We start from the raw sequence: 20,820 nt of genomic DNA, 5'->3' as shown, positions 1-20,820 counted from the left end.
TAATCTTTTCCCTTTCCTTCCCAGCCCCCAAACCCTGCCCTCTGTACCTTTCTCACCACCCGCTTCCCTTCTCCTGTCATCCCCCTACCACCCGGGAAAAAAAGAGATTGCCCCCTCCTTCCACTAGCCCACCCTCCCACCCAAAGAACAACTTCTTCTGCGCAGCTTGTTTTCTAGGCAGCAGCGCTATTGTGATGTCATCGGGGGGCATTGTGACAAGCCGCCAGTGTTCCGTCTCTTCATGTTGTGCACAGTTCAAACGGAAAATACATCAACAGGCAGACTACAGAAAAGCTTACTATCAAAGGTTAGAGGGGGGCTTTCTCAGAGGGCTTTTTACAGTTTTTCTATTCCCAATTAGCCGTTTAAGTGTACTTATTGAAAGTAGTAATTCTTTCATAGGCCGCCCTTTCTTAGTATTTGACGTTCCTTATATTGCGGTATGAGGCTTCGCAGTAGGTTGCAAACATTCATCACCCATGACTGTCCCCAATTGAGCTCAGAAGCTCAATGTCTATCATGACCTCTCTTTTAGAATGTCCAAGAGCAAGCAAACTATTCCTCCAGGAGAGGGCGCCAACAGACTACTAAAGAGATCATCATTACTCAAAGAAAACCCCAAAAACCAATGCATGATAGGAATAAACAGGTAACTTTCTTTGGAGTGGAAGCGGAGAGATCGCACCAGATGCCAATTCTAGATCTTATCACACCTGTGGTCACTGCAGCAGCAGGTGAATCCACTTTGTCCAAAAGGGATCTATTCCATTCAATTGCAAATGATCTAGATAAGACAGAGAACTGCAGCACGGGGACATAGCCGAGTTGGTCAGGTTGAGTGGTGATGAGTTTGCTATTTGGATGAATAAAGAAAGTCAAAAGTGTGAAAGATAAAAAACAAAAGGAGGAAGTGTGAAAAGTGAATGGGCCAAATTGAGGTGCATATGAAGACGTATGCTTTCTTCCAATTCATTAAATCGGGCTAATATGAATCAGGTGAATTGAGTTCTGCTTTTGGAAACTGGGTTAAGAAGGGGTGCACCGTTCCTGGAGGTACTGCAATACCAGGTCAATGCGTGGAGTGGACAGAGCAAGCTCTTTTTCCATCTCCCTGTTCTAAAAATCCATTTAATATATGGTCCCCAGATAGGGGACGTATCAGATATTAAACTGATAAGAACAGATACTACACTTGATCTTAGCCAAAAGGCCGAGAAGCGATAACCAGAATTGGTTTGGGCCTCGAGTGGCACCCTGGCCTATGCCGGACACATCTTAGGGAGAGAGAGCGAGAGGGAGACAAACCCACGCCTACACAAGACATTTTGTCACCCAAGCCAACCCTTGAAAAGGCTGCTTTGCAGAGCAAAAACAAGAAGAATGGTGCGTTTTGCAGCCGCCGCCCACTGCAATGAATCTGAATAACTCCTCCTTTAGGGCGCAAGCAACTCCCCTCCCCCTTGCAGTCTTTCCAATTCACGATACAAAAAGACGGACAGGACAGGTTGCCTGACTTTCCGTCACTGCCACCCTTTGCCATCCTTACCCGTAGAAAGCCCTTTCATCATCCCCAAACCCTAATCTTTTCCCTTTCCTTCCCAGCCCCCAAACCCTGCCCTCTGTACCTTTCTCACCACCCGCTTCCCTTCTCCTGTCATCCCCCTACCACCCGGGAAAAAAAGAGATTGCCCCCTCCTTCCACTAGCCCACCCTCCCACCCAAAGAACAACTTCTTCTGCGCAGCTTGTTTTCTAGGCAGCAGCGCTATTGTGATGTCATCGGGGGGCATTGTGACAAGCCGCCAGTGTTCCGTCTCTTCATGTTGTGCACAGTTCAAACGGAAAATACATCAACAGGCAGACTACAGAAAAGCTTACTATCAAAGGTTAGAGGGGGGCTTTCTCAGAGGGCTTTTTACAGTTTTTCTATTCCCAATTAGCCGTTTAAGTGTACTTATTGAAAGTAGTAATTCTTTCATAGGCCGCCCTTTCTTAGTATTTGACGTTCCTTATATTGCGGTATGAGGCTTCGCAGTAGGTTGCAAACATTCATCACCCATGACTGTCCCCAATTGAGCTCAGAAGCTCAATGTCTATCATGACCTCTCTTTTAGAATGTCCAAGAGCAAGCAAACTATTCCTCCAGGAGAGGGCGCCAACAGACTACTAAAGAGATCATCATTACTCAAAGAAAACCCCAAAAACCAATGCATGATAGGAATAAACAGGTAACTTTCTTTGGAGTGGAAGCGGAGAGATCGCACCAGATGCCAATTCTAGATCTTATCACACCTGTGGTCACTGCAGCAGCAGGTGAATCCACTTTGTCCAAAAGGGATCTATTCCATTCAATTGCAAATGATCTAGATAAGACAGAGAACTGCAGCACGGGGACATAGCCGAGTTGGTCAGGTTGAGTGGTGATGAGTTTGCTATTTGGATGAATAAAGAAAGTCAAAAGTGTGAAAGATAAAAAACAAAAGGAGGAAGTGTGAAAAGTGAATGGGCCAAATTGAGGTGCATATGAAGACGTATGCTTTCTTCCAATTCATTAAATCGGGCTAATATGAATCAGGTGAATTGAGTTCTGCTTTTGGAAACTGGGTTAAGAAGGGGTGCACCGTTCCTGGAGGTACTGCAATACCAGGTCAATGCGTGGAGTGGACAGAGCAAGCTCTTTTTCCATCTCCCTGTTCTAAAAATCCATTTAATATATGGTCCCCAGATAGGGGACGTATCAGATATTAAACTGATAAGAACAGATACTACACTTGATCTTAGCCAAAAGGCCGAGAAGCGATAACCAGAATTGGTTTGGGCCTCGAGTGGCACCCTGGCCTATGCCGGACACATCTTAGGGAGAGAGAGCGAGAGGGAGACAAACCCACGCCTACACAAGACATTTTGTCACCCAAGCCAACCCTTGAAAAGGCTGCTTTGCAGAGCAAAAACAAGAAGAATGGTGCGTTTTGCAGCCGCCGCCCACTGCAATGAATCTGAATAACTCCTCCTTTAGGGCGCAAGCAACTCCCCTCCCCCTTGCAGTCTTTCCAATTCACGATACAAAAAGACGGACAGGACAGGTTGCCTGACTTTCCGTCACTGCCACCCTTTGCCATCCTTACCCGTAGAAAGCCCTTTCATCATCCCCAAACCCTAATCTTTTCCCTTTCCTTCCCAGCCCCCAAACCCTGCCCTCTGTACCTTTCTCACCACCCGCTTCCCTTCTCCTGTCATCCCCCTACCACCCGGGAAAAAAAGAGATTGCCCCCTCCTTCCACTAGCCCACCCTCCCACCCAAAGAACAACTTCTTCTGCGCAGCTTGTTTTCTAGGCAGCAGCGCTATTGTGATGTCATCGGGGGGCATTGTGACAAGCCGCCAGTGTTCCGTCTCTTCATGTTGTGCACAGTTCAAACGGAAAATACATCAACAGGCAGACTACAGAAAAGCTTACTATCAAAGGTTAGAGGGGGGCTTTCTCAGAGGGCTTTTTACAGTTTTTCTATTCCCAATTAGCCGTTTAAGTGTACTTATTGAAAGTAGTAATTCTTTCATAGACCGCCCTTTCTTAGTATTTGACGTTCCTTATATTGCGGTATGAGGCTTCGCAGTAGGTTGCAAACATTCATCACCCATGACTGTCCCCAATTGAGCTCAGAAGCTCAATGTCTATCATGACCTCTCTTTTAGAATGTCCAAGAGCAAGCAAACTATTCCTCCAGGAGAGGGCGCCAACAGACTACTAAAGAGATCATCATTACTCAAAGAAAACCCCAAAAACCAATGCATGATAGGAATAAACAGGTAACTTTCTTTGGAGTGGAAGCGGAGAGATCGCACCAGATGCCAATTCTAGATCTTATCACACCTGTGGTCACTGCAGCAGCAGGTGAATCCACTTTGTCCAAAAGGGATCTATTCCATTCAATTGCAAATGATCTAGATAAGACAGAGAACTGCAGCACGGGGACATAGCCGAGTTGGTCAGGTTGAGTGGTGATGAGTTTGCTATTTGGATGAATAAAGAAAGTCAAAAGTGTGAAAGATAAAAAACAAAAGGAGGAAGTGTGAAAAGTGAATGGGCCAAATTGAGGTGCATATGAAGACGTATGCTTTCTTCCAATTCATTAAATCGGGCTAATATGAATCAGGTGAATTGAGTTCTGCTTTTGGAAACTGGGTTAAGAAGGGGTGCACCGTTCCTGGAGGTACTGCAATACCAGGTCAATGCGTGGAGTGGACAGAGCAAGCTCTTTTTCCATCTCCCTGTTCTAAAAATCCATTTAATATATGGTCCCCAGATAGGGGACGTATCAGATATTAAACTGATAAGAACAGATACTACACTTGATCTTAGCCAAAAGGCCGAGAAGCGATAACCAGAATTGGTTTGGGCCTCGAGTGGCACCCTGGCCTATGCCGGACACATCTTAGGGAGAGAGAGCGAGAGGGAGACAAACCCACGCCTACACAAGACATTTTGTCACCCAAGCCAACCCTTGAAAAGGCTGCTTTGCAGAGCAAAAACAAGAAGAATGGTGCGTTTTGCAGCCGCCGCCCACTGCAATGAATCTGAATAACTCCTCCTTTAGGGCGCAAGCAACTCCCCTCCCCCTTGCAGTCTTTCCAATTCACGATACAAAAAGACGGACAGGACAGGTTGCCTGACTTTCCGTCACTGCCACCCTTTGCCATCCTTACCCGTAGAAAGCCCTTTCATCATCCCCAAACCCTAATCTTTTCCCTTTCCTTCCCAGCCCCCAAACCCTGCCCTCTGTACCTTTCTCACCACCCGCTTCCCTTCTCCTGTCATCCCCCTACCACCCGGGAAAAAAAGAGATTGCCCCCTCCTTCCACTAGCCCACCCTCCCACCCAAAGAACAACTTCTTCTGCGCAGCTTGTTTTCTAGGCAGCAGCGCTATTGTGATGTCATCGGGGGGCATTGTGACAAGCCGCCAGTGTTCCGTCTCTTCATGTTGTGCACAGTTCAAACGGAAAATACATCAACAGGCAGACTACAGAAAAGCTTACTATCAAAGGTTAGAGGGGGGCTTTCTCAGAGGGCTTTTTACAGTTTTTCTATTCCCAATTAGCCGTTTAAGTGTACTTATTGAAAGTAGTAATTCTTTCATAGGCCGCCCTTTCTTAGTATTTGACGTTCCTTATATTGCGGTATGAGGCTTCGCAGTAGGTTGCAAACATTCATCACCCATGACTGTCCCCAATTGAGCTCAGAAGCTCAATGTCTATCATGACCTCTCTTTTAGAATGTCCAAGAGCAAGCAAACTATTCCTCCAGGAGAGGGCGCCAACAGACTACTAAAGAGATCATCATTACTCAAAGAAAACCCCAAAAACCAATGCATGATAGGAATAAACAGGTAACTTTCTTTGGAGTGGAAGCGGAGAGATCGCACCAGATGCCAATTCTAGATCTTATCACACCTGTGGTCACTGCAGCAGCAGGTGAATCCACTTTGTCCAAAAGGGATCTATTCCATTCAATTGCAAATGATCTAGATAAGACAGAGAACTGCAGCACGGGGACATAGCCGAGTTGGTCAGGTTGAGTGGTGATGAGTTTGCTATTTGGATGAATAAAGAAAGTCAAAAGTGTGAAAGATAAAAAACAAAAGGAGGAAGTGTGAAAAGTGAATGGGCCAAATTGAGGTGCATATGAAGACGTATGCTTTCTTCCAATTCATTAAATCGGGCTAATATGAATCAGGTGAATTGAGTTCTGCTTTTGGAAACTGGGTTAAGAAGGGGTGCACCGTTCCTGGAGGTACTGCAATACCAGGTCAATGCGTGGAGTGGACAGAGCAAGCTCTTTTTCCATCTCCCTGTTCTAAAAATCCATTTAATATATGGTCCCCAGATAGGGGACGTATCAGATATTAAACTGATAAGAACAGATACTACACTTGATCTTAGCCAAAAGGCCGAGAAGCGATAACCAGAATTGGTTTGGGCCTCGAGTGGCACCCTGGCCTATGCCGGACACATCTTAGGGAGAGAGAGCGAGAGGGAGACAAACCCACGCCTACACAAGACATTTTGTCACCCAAGCCAACCCTTGAAAAGGCTGCTTTGCAGAGCAAAAACAAGAAGAATGGTGCGTTTTGCAGCCGCCGCCCACTGCAATGAATCTGAATAACTCCTCCTTTAGGGCGCAAGCAACTCCCCTCCCCCTTGCAGTCTTTCCAATTCACGATACAAAAAGACGGACAGGACAGGTTGCCTGACTTTCCGTCACTGCCACCCTTTGCCATCCTTACCCGTAGAAAGCCCTTTCATCATCCCCAAACCCTAATCTTTTCCCTTTCCTTCCCAGCCCCCAAACCCTGCCCTCTGTACCTTTCTCACCACCCGCTTCCCTTCTCCTGTCATCCCCCTACCACCCGGGAAAAAAAGAGATTGCCCCCTCCTTCCACTAGCCCACCCTCCCACCCAAAGAACAACTTCTTCTGCGCAGCTTGTTTTCTAGGCAGCAGCGCTATTGTGATGTCATCGGGGGGCATTGTGACAAGCCGCCAGTGTTCCGTCTCTTCATGTTGTGCACAGTTCAAACGGAAAATACATCAACAGGCAGACTACAGAAAAGCTTACTATCAAAGGTTAGAGGGGGGCTTTCTCAGAGGGCTTTTTACAGTTTTTCTATTCCCAATTAGCCGTTTAAGTGTACTTATTGAAAGTAGTAATTCTTTCATAGGCCGCCCTTTCTTAGTATTTGACGTTCCTTATATTGCGGTATGAGGCTTCGCAGTAGGTTGCAAACATTCATCACCCATGACTGTCCCCAATTGAGCTCAGAAGCTCAATGTCTATCATGACCTCTCTTTTAGAATGTCCAAGAGCAAGCAAACTATTCCTCCAGGAGAGGGCGCCAACAGACTACTAAAGAGATCATCATTACTCAAAGAAAACCCCAAAAACCAATGCATGATAGGAATAAACAGGTAACTTTCTTTGGAGTGGAAGCGGAGAGATCGCACCAGATGCCAATTCTAGATCTTATCACACCTGTGGTCACTGCAGCAGCAGGTGAATCCACTTTGTCCAAAAGGGATCTATTCCATTCAATTGCAAATGATCTAGATAAGACAGAGAACTGCAGCACGGGGACATAGCCGAGTTGGTCAGGTTGAGTGGTGATGAGTTTGCTATTTGGATGAATAAAGAAAGTCAAAAGTGTGAAAGATAAAAAACAAAAGGAGGAAGTGTGAAAAGTGAATGGGCCAAATTGAGGTGCATATGAAGACGTATGCTTTCTTCCAATTCATTAAATCGGGCTAATATGAATCAGGTGAATTGAGTTCTGCTTTAGGAAACTGGGTTAAGAAGGGGTGCACCGTTCCTGGAGGTACTGCAATACCAGGTCAATGCGTGGAGTGGACAGAGCAAGCTCTTTTTCCATCTCCCTGTTCTAAAAATCCATTTAATATATGGTCCCCAGATAGGGGACGTATCAGATATTAAACTGATAAGAACAGATACTACACTTGATCTTAGCCAAAAGGCCGAGAAGCGATAACCAGAATTGGTTTGGGCCTCGAGTGGCACCCTGGCCTATGCCGGACACATCTTAGGGAGAGAGAGCGAGAGGGAGACAAACCCACGCCTACACAAGACATTTTGTCACCCAAGCCAACCCTTGAAAAGGCTGCTTTGCAGAGCAAAAACAAGAAGAATGGTGCGTTTTGCAGCCGCCGCCCACTGCAATGAATCTGAATAACTCCTCCTTTAGGGCGCAAGCAACTCCCCTCCCCCTTGCAGTCTTTCCAATTCACGATACAAAAAGACGGACAGGACAGGTTGCCTGACTTTCCGTCACTGCCACCCTTTGCCATCCTTACCCGTAGAAAGCCCTTTCATCATCCCCAAACCCTAATCTTTTCCCTTTCCTTCCCAGCCCCCAAACCCTGCCCTCTGTACCTTTCTCACCACCCGCTTCCCTTCTCCTGTCATCCCCCTACCACCCGGGAAAAAAAGAGATTGCCCCCTCCTTCCACTAGCCCACCCTCCCACCCAAAGAACAACTTCTTCTGCGCAGCTTGTTTTCTAGGCAGCAGCGCTATTGTGATGTCATCGGAGGGCATTGTGACAAGCCGCCAGTGTTCCGTCTCTTCATGTTGTGCACAGTTCAAACGGAAAATACATCAACAGGCAGACTACAGAAAAGCTTACTATCAAAGGTTAGAGGGGGGCTTTCTCAGAGGGCTTTTTACAGTTTTTCTATTCCCAATTAGCCGTTTAAGTGTACTTATTGAAAGTAGTAATTCTTTCATAGGCCGCCCTTTCTTAGTATTTGACGTTCCTTATATTGCGGTATGAGGCTTCGCAGTAGGTTGCAAACATTCATCACCCATGACTGTCCCCAATTGAGCTCAGAAGCTCAATGTCTATCATGACCTCTCTTTTAGAATGTCCAAGAGCAAGCAAACTATTCCTCCAGGAGAGGGCGCCAACAGACTACTAAAGAGATCATCATTACTCAAAGAAAACCCCAAAAACCAATGCATGATAGGAATAAACAGGTAACTTTCTTTGGAGTGGAAGCGGAGAGATCGCACCAGATGCCAATTCTAGATCTTATCACACCTGTGGTCACTGCAGCAGCAGGTGAATCCACTTTGTCCAAAAGGGATCTATTCCATTCAATTGCAAATGATCTAGATAAGACAGAGAACTGCAGCACGGGGACATAGCCGAGTTGGTCAGGTTGAGTGGTGATGAGTTTGCTATTTGGATGAATAAAGAAAGTCAAAAGTGTGAAAGATAAAAAACAAAAGGAGGAAGTGTGAAAAGTGAATGGGCCAAATTGAGGTGCATATGAAGACGTATGCTTTCTTCCAATTCATTAAATCGGGCTAATATGAATCAGGTGAATTGAGTTCTGCTTTTGGAAACTGGGTTAAGAAGGGGTGCACCGTTCCTGGAGGTACTGCAATACCAGGTCAATGCGTGGAGTGGACAGAGCAAGCTCTTTTTCCATCTCCCTGTTCTAAAAATCCATTTAATATATGGTCCCCAGATAGGGGACGTATCAGATATTAAACTGATAAGAACAGATACTACACTTGATCTTAGCCAAAAGGCCGAGAAGCGATAACCAGAATTGGTTTGGGCCTCGAGTGGCACCCTGGCCTATGCCGGACACATCTTAGGGAGAGAGAGCGAGAGGGAGACAAACCCACGCCTACACAAGACATTTTGTCACCCAAGCCAACCCTTGAAAAGGCTGCTTTGCAGAGCAAAAACAAGAAGAATGGTGCGTTTTGCAGCCGCCGCCCACTGCAATGAATCTGAATAACTCCTCCTTTAGGGCGCAAGCAACTCCCCTCCCCCTTGCAGTCTTTCCAATTCACGATACAAAAAGACGGACAGGACAGGTTGCCTGACTTTCCGTCACTGCCACCCTTTGCCATCCTTACCCGTAGAAAGCCCTTTCATCATCCCCAAACCCTAATCTTTTCCCTTTCCTTCCCAGCCCCCAAACCCTGCCCTCTGTACCTTTCTCACCACCCGCTTCCCTTCTCCTGTCATCCCCCTACCACCCGGGAAAAAAAGAGATTGCCCCCTCCTTCCACTAGCCCACCCTCCCACCCAAAGAACAACTTCTTCTGCGCAGCTTGTTTTCTAGGCAGCAGCGCTATTGTGATGTCATCGGGGGGCATTGTGACAAGCCGCCAGTGTTCCGTCTCTTCATGTTGTGCACAGTTCAAACGGAAAATACATCAACAGGCAGACTACAGAAAAGCTTACTATCAAAGGTTAGAGGGGGGCTTTCTCAGAGGGCTTTTTACAGTTTTTCTATTCCCAATTAGCCGTTTAAGTGTACTTATTGAAAGTAGTAATTCTTTCATAGGCCGCCCTTTCTTAGTATTTGACGTTCCTTATATTGCGGTATGAGGCTTCGCAGTAGGTTGCAAACATTCATCACCCATGACTGTCCCCAATTGAGCTCAGAAGCTCAATGTCTATCATGACCTCTCTTTTAGAATGTCCAAGAGCAAGCAAACTATTCCTCCAGGAGAGGGCGCCAACAGACTACTAAAGAGATCATCATTACTCAAAGAAAACCCCAAAAACCAATGCATGATAGGAATAAACAGGTAACTTTCTTTGGAGTGGAAGCGGAGAGATCGCACCAGATGCCAATTCTAGATCTTATCACACCTGTGGTCACTGCAGCAGCAGGTGAATCCACTTTGTCCAAAAGGGATCTATTCCATTCAATTGCAAATGATCTAGATAAGACAGAGAACTGCAGCACGGGGACATAGCCGAGTTGGTCAGGTTGAGTGGTGATGAGTTTGCTATTTGGATGAATAAAGAAAGTCAAAAGTGTGAAAGATAAAAAACAAAAGGAGGAAGTGTGAAAAGTGAATGGGCCAAATTGAGGTGCATATGAAGACGTATGCTTTCTTCCAATTCATTAAATCGGGCTAATATGAATCAGGTGAATTGAGTTCTGCTTTTGGAAACTGGGTTAAGAAGGGGTGCACCGTTCCTGGAGGTACTGCAATACCAGGTCAATGCGTGGAGTGGACAGAGCAAGCTCTTTTTCCATCTCCCTGTTCTAAAAATCCATTTAATATATGGTCCCCAGATAGGGGACGTATCAGATATTAAACTGATAAGAACAGATACTACACTTGATCTTAGCCAAAAGGCCGAGAAGCGATAACCAGAATTGGTTTGGGCCTCGAGTGGCACCCTGGCCTATGCCGGACACATCTTAGGGAGAGAGAGCGAGAGGGAGACAAACCCACGCCTACACAAGACATTTTGTCACCCAAGCCAACCCTTGAAAAGGCTGCTTTGCAGAGCAAAAACAAGAAGAATGGTGCGTTTTGCAGCCGCCGCCCACTGCAATGAATCTGAATAACTCCTCCTTTAGGGCGCAAGCAACTCCCCTCCCCCTTTCAGTCTTTCCAATTCACGATACAAAAAGACGGACAGGACAGGTTGCCTGACTTTCCGTCACTGCCACCCTTTGCCATCCTTACCCGTAGAAAGCCCTTTCATCATCCCCAAACCCTAATCTTTTCCCTTTCCTTCCCAGCCCCCAAACCCTGCCCTCTGTACCTTTCTCACCACCCGCTTCCCTTCTCCTGTCATCCCCCTACCACCCGGGAAAAAAAGAGATTGCCCCCTCCTTCCACTAGCCCACCCTCCCACCCAAAGAACAACTTCTTCTGCGCAGCTTGTTTTCTAGGCAGCAGCGCTATTGTGATGTCATCGGGGGGCATTGTGACAAGCCGCCAGTGTTCCGTCTCTTCATGTTGTGCACAGTTCAAACGGAAAATACATCAACAGGCAGACTACAGAAAAGCTTACTATCAAAGGTTAGAGGGGGGCTTTCTCAGAGGGCTTTTTACAGTTTTTCTATTCCCAATTAGCCGTTTAAGTGTACTTATTGAAAGTAGTAATTCTTTCATAGGCCGCCCTTTCTTAGTATTTGACGTTCCTTATATTGCGGTATGAGGCTTCGCAGTAGGTTGCAAACATTCATCACCCATGACTGTCCCCAATTGAGCTCAGAAGCTCAATGTCTATCATGACCTCTCTTTTAGAATGTCCAAGAGCAAGCAAACTATTCCTCCAGGAGAGGGCGCCAACAGACTACTAAAGAGATCATCATTACTCAAAGAAAACCCCAAAAACCAATGCATGATAGGAATAAACAGGTAACTTTCTTTGGAGTGGAAGCGGAGAGATCGCACCAGATGCCAATTCTAGATCTTATCACACCTGTGGTCACTGCAGCAGCAGGTGAATCCACTTTGTCCAAAAGGGATCTATTCCATTCAATTGCAAATGATCTAGATAAGACAGAGAACTGCAGCACGGGGACATAGCCGAGTTGGTCAGGTTGAGTGGTGATGAGTTTGCTATTTGGATGAATAAAGAAAGTCAAAAGTGTGAAAGATAAAAAACAAAAGGAGGAAGTGTGAAAAGTGAATGGGCCAAATTGAGGTGCATATGAAGACGTATGCTTTCTTCCAATTCATTAAATCGGGCTAATATGAATCAGGTGAATTGAGTTCTGCTTTTGGAAACTGGGTTAAGAAGGGGTGCACCGTTCCTGGAGGTACTGCAATACCAGGTCAATGCGTGGAGTGGACAGAGCAAGCTCTTTTTCCATCTCCCTGTTCTAAAAATCCATTTAATATATGGTCCCCAGATAGGGGACGTATCAGATATTAAACTGATAAGAACAGATACTACACTTGATCTTAGCCAAAAGGCCGAGAAGCGATAACCAGAATTGGTTTGGGCCTCGAGTGGCACCCTGGCCTATGCCGGACACATCTTAGGGAGAGAGAGCGAGAGGGAGACAAACCCACGCCTACACAAGACATTTTGTCACCCAAGCCAACCCTTGAAAAGGCTGCTTTGCAGAGCAAAAACAAGAAGAATGGTGCGTTTTGGAGCCGCCGCCCACTGCAATGAATCTGAATAACTCCTCCTTTAGGGCGCAAGCAACTCCCCTCCCCCTTGCAGTCTTTCCAATTCACGATACAAAAAGACGGACAGGACAGGTTGCCTGACTTTCCGTCACTGCCACCCTTTGCCATCCTTACCCGTAGAAAGCCCTTTCATCATCCCCAAACCCTAATCTTTTCCCTTTCCTTCACAGCCCCCAAACCCTGCCCTCTGTACCTTTCTCACCACCCGCTTCCCTTCTCCTGTCATCCCCCTACCACCCGGGAAAAAAAGAGATTGCCCCCTCCTTCCACTAGCCCACCCTCCCACCCAAAGAACAACTTCTTCTGCGCAGCTTGTTTTCTAGGCAGCAGCGCTATTGTGATGTCATCGGGGGGCATTGTGACAAGCCGCCAGTGTTCCGTCTCTTCATGTTGTGCACAGTTCAAACGGAAAATACATCAACAGGCAGACTACAGAAAAGCTTACTATCAAAGGTTAGAGGGGGGCTTTCTCAGAGGGCTTTTTACAGTTTTTCTATTCCCAATTAGCCGTTTAAGTGTACTTATTGAAAGTAGTAATTCTTTCATAGGCCGCCCTTTCTTAGTATTTGACGTTCCTTATATTGCGGTATGAGGCTTCGCAGTAGGTTGCAAACATTCATCACCCATGACTGTCCCCAATTGAGCTCAGAAGCTCAATGTCTATCATGACCTCTCTTTTAGAATGTCCAAGAGCAAGCAAACTATTCCTCCAGGAGAGGGCGCCAACAGACTACTAAAGAGATCATCATTACTCAAAGAAAACCCCAAAAACCAATGCATGATAGGAATAAACAGGTAACTTTCTTTGGAGTGGAAGCGGAGAGATCGCACCAGATGCCAATTCTAGATCTTATCACACCTGTGGTCACTGCAGCAGCAGGTGAATCCACTTTGTCCAAAAGGGATCTATTCCATTCAATTGCAAATGATCTAGATAAGACAGAGAACTGCAGCACGGGGACATAGCCGAGTTGGTCAGGTTGAGTGGTGATGAGTTTGCTATTTGGATGAATAAAGAAAGTCAAAAGTGTGAAAGATAAAAAACAAAAGGAGGAAGTGTGAAAAGTGAATGGGCCAAATTGAGGTGCATATGAAGACGTATGCTTTCTTCCAATTCATTAAATCGGGCTAATATGAATCAGGTGAATTGAGTTCTGCTTTTGGAAACTGGGTTAAGAAGGGGTGCACCGTTCCTGGAGGTACTGCAATACCAGGTCAATGCGTGGAGTGGATAGAGCAAGCTCTTTTTCCATCTCCCTGTTCTAAAAATCCATTTAATATATGGTCCCCAGATAGGGGACGTATCAGATATTAAACTGATAAGAACAGATACTACACTTGATCTTAGCCAAAAGGCCGAGAAGCGATAACCAGAATTGGTTTGGGCCTCGAGTGGCACCCTGGCCTATGCCGGACACATCTTAGGGAGAGAGAGCGAGAGGGAGACAAACCCACGCCTACACAAGACATTTTGTCACCCAAGCCAACCCTTGAAAAGGCTGCTTTGCAGAGCAAAAACAAGAAGAATGGTGCGTTTTGCAGCCGCCGCCCACTGCAATGAATCTGAATAACTCCTCCTTTAGGGCGCAAGCAACTCCCCTCCCCCTTGCAGTCTTTCCAATTCACGATACAAAAAGACGGACAGGACAGGTTGCCTGACTTTCCGTCACTGCCACCCTTTGCCATCCTTACCCGTAGAAAGCCCTTTCATCATCCCCAAACCCTAATCTTTTCCCTTTCCTTCCCAGCCCCCAAACCCTGCCCTCTGTACCTTTCTCACCACCCGCTTCCCTTCTCCTGTCATCCCCCTACCACCCGGGAAAAAAAGAGATTGCCCCCTCCTTCCACTAGCCCACCCTCCCACCCAAAGAACAACTTCTTCTGCGCAGCTTGTTTTCTAGGCAGCAGCGCTATTGTGATGTCATCGGGGGGCATTGTGACAAGCCGCCAGTGTTCCGTCTCTTCATGTTGTGCACAGTTCAAACGGAAAATACATCAACAGGCAGACTACAGAAAAGCTTACTATCAAAGGTTAGAGGGGGGCTTTCTCAGAGGGCTTTTTACAGTTTTTCTATTCCCAATTAGCCGTTTAAGTGTACTTATTGAAAGTAGTAATTCTTTCATAGGCCGCCCTTTCTTAGTATTTGACGTTCCTTATATTGCGGTATGAGGCTTCGCAGTAGGTTGCAAACATTCATCACCCATGACTGTCCCCAATTGAGCTCAGAAGCTCAATGTCTATCATGACCTCTCTTTTAGAATGTCCAAGAGCAAGCAAACTATTCCTCCAGGAGAGGGCGCCAACAGACTACTAAAGAGATCATCATTACTCAAAGAAAACCCCAAAAACCAATGCATGATAGGAATAAACAGGTAACTTTCTTTGGAGTGGAAGCGGAGAGATCGCACCAGATGCCAATTCTAGATCTTATCACACCTGTGGTCACTGCAGCAGCAGGTGAATCCACTTTGTCCAAAAGGGATCTATTCCATTCAATTGCAAATGATCTAGATAAGACAGAGAACTGCAGCACGGGGACATAGCCGAGTTGGTCAGGTTGAGTGGTGATGAGTTTGCTATTTGGATGAATAAAGAAAGTCAAAAGTGTGAAAGATAAAAAACAAAAGGAGGAAGTGTGAAAAGTGAATGGGCCAAATTGAGGTGCATATGAAGACGTATGCTTTCTTCCAATTCATTAAATCGGGCTAATATGAATCAGGTGAATTGAGTTCTGCTTTTGGAAACTGGGTTAAGAAGGGGTGCACCGTTCCTGGAGGTACTGCAATACCAGGTCAATGCGTGGAGTGGACAGAGCAAGCTCTTTTTCCATCTCCCTGTTCTAAAAATCCATTTAATATATGGTCCCCAGATAGGGGACGTATCAGATATTAAACTGATAAGAACAGATACTACACTTGATCTTAGCCAAAAGGCCGAGAAGCGATAACCAGAATTGGTTTGGGCCTCGAGTGGCACCCTGGCCTATGCCGGACACATCTTAGGGAGAGAGAGCGAGAGGGAGACAAACCCACGCCTACACAAGACATTTTGTCACCCAAGCCAACCCTTGAAAAGGCTGCTTTGCAGAGCAAAAACAAGAAGAATGGTGCGTTTTGCAGCCGCCGCCCACTGCAATGAATCTGAATAACTCCTCCTTTAGGGCGCAAGCAACTCCCCTCCCCCTTGCAGTCTTTCCAATTCACGATACAAAAAGACGGACAGGACAGGTTGCCTGACTTTCCGTCACTGCCACCCTTTGCCATCCTTACCCGTAGAAAGCCCTTTCATCATCCCCAAACCCTAATCTTTTCCCTTTCCTTCCCAGCCCCCAAACCCTGCCCTCTGTACCTTTCTCACCACCCGCTTCCCTTCTCCTGTCATCCCCCTACCACCCGGGAAAAAAAGAGATTGCCCCCTCCTTCCACTAGCCCACCCTCCCACCCAAAGAACAACTTCTTCTGCGCAGCTTGTTTTCTAGGCAGCAGCGCTATTGTGATGTCATCGGGGGGCATTGTGACAAGCCGCCAGTGTTCCGTCTCTTCATGTTGTGCACAGTTCAAACGGAAAATACATCAACAGGCAGACTACAGAAAAGCTTACTATCAAAGGTTAGAGGGGGGCTTTCTCAGAGGGCTTTTTACAGTTTTTCTATTCCCAATTAGCCGTTTAAGTGTACTTATTGAAAGTAGTAATTCTTTCATAGGCCGCCCTTTCTTAGTATTTGACGTTCCTTATATTGCGGTATGAGGCTTCGCAGTAGGTTGCAAACATTCATCACCCATGACTGTCCCCAATTGAGCTCAGAAGCTCAATGTCTATCATGACCTCTCTTTTAGAATGTCCAAGAGCAAGCAAACTATTCCTCCAGGAGAGGGCGCCAACAGACTACTAAAGAGATCATCATTACTCAAAGAAAACCCCAAAAACCAATGCATGATAGGAATAAACAGGTAACTTTCTTTGGAGTGGAAGCGGAGAGATCGCACCAGATGCCAATTCTAGATCTTATCACACCTGTGGTCACTGCAGCAGCAGGTGAATCCACTTTGTCCAAAAGGGATCTATTCCATTCAATTGCAAATGATCTAGATAAGACAGAGAACTGCAGCACGGGGACATAGCCGAGTTGGTCAGGTTGAGTGGTGATGAGTTTGCTATTTGGATGAATAAAGAAAGTCAAAAGTGTGAAAGATAAAAAACAAAAGGAGGAAGTGTGAAAAGTGAATGGGCCAAATTGAGGTGCATATGAAGACGTATGCTTTCTTCCAATTCATTAAATCGGGCTAATATGAATCAGGTGAATTGAGTTCTGCTTTTGGAAACTGGGTTAAGAAGGGGTGCACCGTTCCTGGAGGTACTGCAATACCAGGTCAATGCGTGGAGTGGACAGAGCAAGCTCTTTTTCCATCTCCCTGTTCTAAAAATCCATTTAATATATGGTCCCCAGATAGGGGACGTATCAGATATTAAACTGATAAGAACAGATACTACACTTGATCTTAGCCAAAAGGCCGAGAAGCGATAACCAGAATTGGTTTGGGCCTCGAGTGGCACCCTGGCCTATGCCGGACACATCTTAGGGAGAGAGAGCGAGAGGGAGACAAACCCACGCCTACACAAGACATTTTGTCACCCAAGCCAACCCTTGAAAAGGCTGCTTTGCAGAGCAAAAACAAGAAGAATGGTGCGTTTTGCAGCCGCCGCCCACTGCAATGAATCTGAATAACTCCTCCTTTAGGGCGCAAGCAACTCCCCTCCCCCTTGCAGTCTTTCCAATTCACGATACAAAAAGACGGACAGGACAGGTTGCCTGACTTTCCGTCACTGCCACCCTTTGCCATCCTTACCCGTAGAAAGCCCTTTCATCATCCCCAAACCCTAATCTTTTCCCTTTCCTTCCCAGCCCCCAAACCCTGCCCTCTGTACCTTTCTCACCACCCGCTTCCCTTCTCCTGTCATCCCCCTACCACCCGGGAAAAAAAGAGATTGCCCCCTCCTTCCACTAGCCCACCCTCCCACCCAAAGAACAACTTCTTCTGCGCAGCTTGTTTTCTAGGCAGCAGCGCTATTGTGATGTCATCGGGGGGCATTGTGACAAGCCGCCAGTGTTCCGTCTCTTCATGTTGTGCACAGTTCAAACGGAAAATACATCAACAGGCAGACTACAGAAAAGCTTACTATCAAAGGTTAGAGGGGGGCTTTCTCAGAGGGCTTTTTACAGTTTTTCTATTCCCAATTAGCCGTTTAAGTGTACTTATTGAAAGTAGTAATTCTTTCATAGGCCGCCCTTTCTTAGTATTTGACGTTCCTTATATTGCGGTATGAGGCTTCGCAGTAGGTTGCAAACATTCATCACCCATGACTGTCCCCAATTGAGCTCAGAAGCTCAATGTCTATCATGACCTCTCTTTTAGAATGTCCAAGAGCAAGCAAACTATTCCTCCAGGAGAGGGCGCCAACAGACTACTAAAGAGATCATCATTACTCAAAGAAAACCCCAAAAACCAATGCATGATAGGAATAAACAGGTAACTTTCTTTGGAGTGGAAGCGGAGAGATCGCACCAGATGCCAATTCTAGATCTTATCACACCTGTGGTCACTGCAGCAGCAGGTGAATCCACTTTGTCCAAAAGGGATCTATTCCATTCAATTGCAAATGATCTAGATAAGACAGAGAACTGCAGCACGGGGACATAGCCGAGTTGGTCAGGTTGAGTGGTGATGAGTTTGCTATTTGGATGAATAAAGAAAGTCAAAAGTGTGAAAGATAAAAAACAAAAGGAGGAAGTGTGAAAAGTGAATGGGCCAAATTGAGGTGCATATGAAGACGTATGCTTTCTTCCAATTCATTAAATCGGGCTAATATGAATCAGGTGAATTGAGTTCTGCTTTTGGAAACTGGGTTAAGAAGGGGTGCACCGTTCCTGGAGGTACTGCAATACCAGGTCAATGCGTGGAGTGGACAGAGCAAGCTCTTTTTCCATCTCCCTGTTCTAAAAATCCATTTAATATATGGTCCCCAGATAGGGGACGTATCAGATATTAAACTGATAAGAACAGATACTACACTTGATCTTAGCCAAAAGGCCGAGAAGCGATAACCAGAATTGGTTTGGGCCTCGAGTGGCACCCTGGCCTATGCCGGACACATCTTAGGGAGAGAGAGCGAGAGGGAGACAAACCCACGCCTACACAAGACATTTTGTCACCCAAGCCAACCCTTGAAAAGGCTGCTTTGCAGAGCAAAAACAAGAAGAATGGTGCGTTTTGCAGCCGCCGCCCACTGCAATGAATCTGAATAACTCCTCCTTTAGGGCACAAGCAACTCCCCTCCCCCTTGCAGTCTTTCCAATTCACGATACAAAAAGACGGACAGGACAGGTTGCCTGACTTTCCGTCACTGCCACCCTTTGCCATCCTTACCCGTAGAAAGCCCTTTCATCATCCCCAAACCCTAATCTTTTCCCTTTCCTTCCCAGCCCCCAAACCCTGCCCTCTGTACCTTTCTCACCACCCGCTTCCCTTCTCCTGTCATCCCCCTACCACCCGGGAAAAAAAGAGATTGCCCCCTCCTTCCACTAGCCCACCCTCCCACCCAAAGAACAACTTCTTCTGCGCAGCTTGTTTTCTAGGCAGCAGCGCTATTGTGATGTCATCGGGGGGCATTGTGACAAGCCGCCAGTGTTCCGTCTCTTCATGTTGTGCACAGTTCAAACGGAAAATACATCAACAGGCAGACTACAGAAAAGCTTACTATCAAAGGTTAGAGGGGGGCTTTCTCAGAGGGCTTTTTACAGTTTTTCTATTCCCAATTAGCCGTTTAAGTGTACTTATTGAAAGTAGTAATTCTTTCATAGGCCGCCCTTTCTTAGTATTTGACGTTCCTTATATTGCGGTATGAGGCTTCGCAGTAGGTTGCAAACATTCATCACCCATGACTGTCCCCAATTGAGCTCAGAAGCTCAATGTCTATCATGACCTCTCTTTTAGAATGTCCAAGAGCAAGCAAACTATTCCTCCAGGAGAGGGCGCCAACAGACTACTAAAGAGATCATCATTACTCAAAGAAAACCCCAAAAACCAATGCATGATAGGAATAAACAGGTAACTTTCTTTGGAGTGGAAGCGGAGAGATCGCACCAGATGCCAATTCTAGATCTTATCACACCTGTGGTCACTGCAGCAGCAGGTGAATCCACTTTGTCCAAAAGGGATCTATTCCATTCAATTGCAAATGATCTAGATAAGACAGAGAACTGCAGCACGGGGACATAGCCGAGTTGGTCAGGTTGAGTGGTGATGAGTTTGCTATTTGGATGAATAAAGAAAGTCAAAAGTGTGAAAGATAAAAAACAAAAGGAGGAAGTGTGAAAAGTGAATGGGCCAAATTGAGGTGCATATGAAGACGTATGCTTTCTTCCAATTCATTAAATCGGGCTAATATGAATCAGGTGAATTGAGTTCTGCTTTTGGAAACTGGGTTAAGAAGGGGTGCACCGTTCCTGGAGGTACTGCAATACCAGGTCAATGCGTGGAGTGGACAGAGCAAGCTCTTTTTCCATCTCCCTGTTCTAAAAATCCATTTAATATATGGTCCCCAGATAGGGGACGTATCAGATATTAAACTGATAAGAACAGATACTACACTTGATCTTAGCCAAAAGGCCGAGAAGCGATAACCAGAATTGGTTTGGGCCTCGAGTGGCACCCTGGCCTATGCCGGACACATCTTAGGGAGAGAGAGCGAGAGGGAGACAAACCCACGCCTACACAAGACATTTTGTCACCCAAGCCAACCCTTGAAAAGGCTGCTTTGCAGAGCAAAAACAAGAAGAATGGTGCGTTTTGCAGCCGCCGCCCACTGCAATGAATCTGAATAACTCCTCCTTTAGGGCGCAAGCAACTCCCCTCCCCCTTGCAGTCTTTCCAATTCACGATACAAAAAGACGGACAGGACAGGTTGCCTGACTTTCCGTCACTGCCACCCTTTGCCATCCTTACCCGTAGAAAGCCCTTTCATCATCCCCAAACCCTAATCTTTTCCCTTTCCTTCCCAGCCCCCAAACCCTGCCCTCTGTACCTTTCTCACCACCCGCTTCCCTTCTCCTGTCATCCCCCTACCACCCGGGAAAAAAAGAGATTGCCCCCTCCTTCCACTAGCCCACCCTCCCACCCAAAGAACAACTTCTTCTGCGCAGCTTGTTTTCTAGGCAGCAGCGCTATTGTGATGTCATCGGGGGGCATTGTGACAAGCCGCCAGTGTTCCGTCTCTTCATGTTGTGCACAGTTCAAACGGAAAATACATCAACAGGCAGACTACAGAAAAGCTTACTATCAAA

At 46.3% G+C, this 20,820-nt stretch overlaps 13 non-coding genes across 13 annotated transcripts; all 13 read right to left on the bottom strand.

The window, feature by feature from the left end:
- Nucleotides 1-1,031: 1,031 nt before the first annotated feature.
- LOC142283894 (U2 spliceosomal RNA) lies at nt 1,032-1,222 on the bottom strand. The gene has a single exon (XR_012745469.1). It is a non-coding gene; the product is annotated as a U2 spliceosomal RNA (small nuclear RNA).
- Nucleotides 1,223-2,609: 1,387 nt separating this feature from the next.
- LOC142283893 (U2 spliceosomal RNA) lies at nt 2,610-2,800 on the bottom strand. The gene has a single exon (XR_012745468.1). It is a non-coding gene; the product is annotated as a U2 spliceosomal RNA (small nuclear RNA).
- A 1,387-nt stretch (nt 2,801-4,187) lies between these two features.
- Nucleotides 4,188-4,378, bottom strand: LOC142283892 (U2 spliceosomal RNA). Its single transcript, XR_012745467.1, has one exon. It is a non-coding gene; the product is annotated as a U2 spliceosomal RNA (small nuclear RNA).
- Nucleotides 4,379-5,765: 1,387 nt separating this feature from the next.
- LOC142283890 (U2 spliceosomal RNA) lies at nt 5,766-5,956 on the bottom strand. The gene has a single exon (XR_012745465.1). It is a non-coding gene; the product is annotated as a U2 spliceosomal RNA (small nuclear RNA).
- A 1,387-nt stretch (nt 5,957-7,343) lies between these two features.
- On the bottom strand, nt 7,344-7,534 carry LOC142283889 (U2 spliceosomal RNA). The gene has a single exon (XR_012745464.1). It is a non-coding gene; the product is annotated as a U2 spliceosomal RNA (small nuclear RNA).
- A 1,387-nt stretch (nt 7,535-8,921) lies between these two features.
- LOC142283888 (U2 spliceosomal RNA) lies at nt 8,922-9,112 on the bottom strand. The gene has a single exon (XR_012745463.1). It is a non-coding gene; the product is annotated as a U2 spliceosomal RNA (small nuclear RNA).
- A 1,387-nt stretch (nt 9,113-10,499) lies between these two features.
- Nucleotides 10,500-10,690, bottom strand: LOC142283887 (U2 spliceosomal RNA). Its single transcript, XR_012745462.1, has one exon. It is a non-coding gene; the product is annotated as a U2 spliceosomal RNA (small nuclear RNA).
- Nucleotides 10,691-12,077: 1,387 nt separating this feature from the next.
- On the bottom strand, nt 12,078-12,268 carry LOC142283886 (U2 spliceosomal RNA). Its single transcript, XR_012745461.1, has one exon. It is a non-coding gene; the product is annotated as a U2 spliceosomal RNA (small nuclear RNA).
- A 1,387-nt stretch (nt 12,269-13,655) lies between these two features.
- LOC142283885 (U2 spliceosomal RNA) lies at nt 13,656-13,846 on the bottom strand. The gene has a single exon (XR_012745460.1). It is a non-coding gene; the product is annotated as a U2 spliceosomal RNA (small nuclear RNA).
- A 1,387-nt stretch (nt 13,847-15,233) lies between these two features.
- Nucleotides 15,234-15,424, bottom strand: LOC142284011 (U2 spliceosomal RNA). Its single transcript, XR_012745580.1, has one exon. It is a non-coding gene; the product is annotated as a U2 spliceosomal RNA (small nuclear RNA).
- Nucleotides 15,425-16,811: 1,387 nt separating this feature from the next.
- On the bottom strand, nt 16,812-17,002 carry LOC142284010 (U2 spliceosomal RNA). The gene has a single exon (XR_012745579.1). It is a non-coding gene; the product is annotated as a U2 spliceosomal RNA (small nuclear RNA).
- A 1,387-nt stretch (nt 17,003-18,389) lies between these two features.
- On the bottom strand, nt 18,390-18,580 carry LOC142284009 (U2 spliceosomal RNA). Its single transcript, XR_012745578.1, has one exon. It is a non-coding gene; the product is annotated as a U2 spliceosomal RNA (small nuclear RNA).
- Nucleotides 18,581-19,967: 1,387 nt separating this feature from the next.
- Nucleotides 19,968-20,158, bottom strand: LOC142284008 (U2 spliceosomal RNA). The gene has a single exon (XR_012745577.1). It is a non-coding gene; the product is annotated as a U2 spliceosomal RNA (small nuclear RNA).
- Between the last annotated feature and the right edge of the window lie 662 nt (nt 20,159-20,820).

The sequence above is a fragment of the Anomaloglossus baeobatrachus genome, unplaced genomic scaffold (assembly GCF_048569485.1).
Source record: "Anomaloglossus baeobatrachus isolate aAnoBae1 unplaced genomic scaffold, aAnoBae1.hap1 Scaffold_560, whole genome shotgun sequence".
Lineage (NCBI taxonomy): Eukaryota > Metazoa > Chordata > Amphibia > Anura > Aromobatidae > Anomaloglossus > Anomaloglossus baeobatrachus.
Note: the sequence above shows the minus strand (reverse complement) of the source record. Positions and strands in the feature narration are given on the sequence as shown.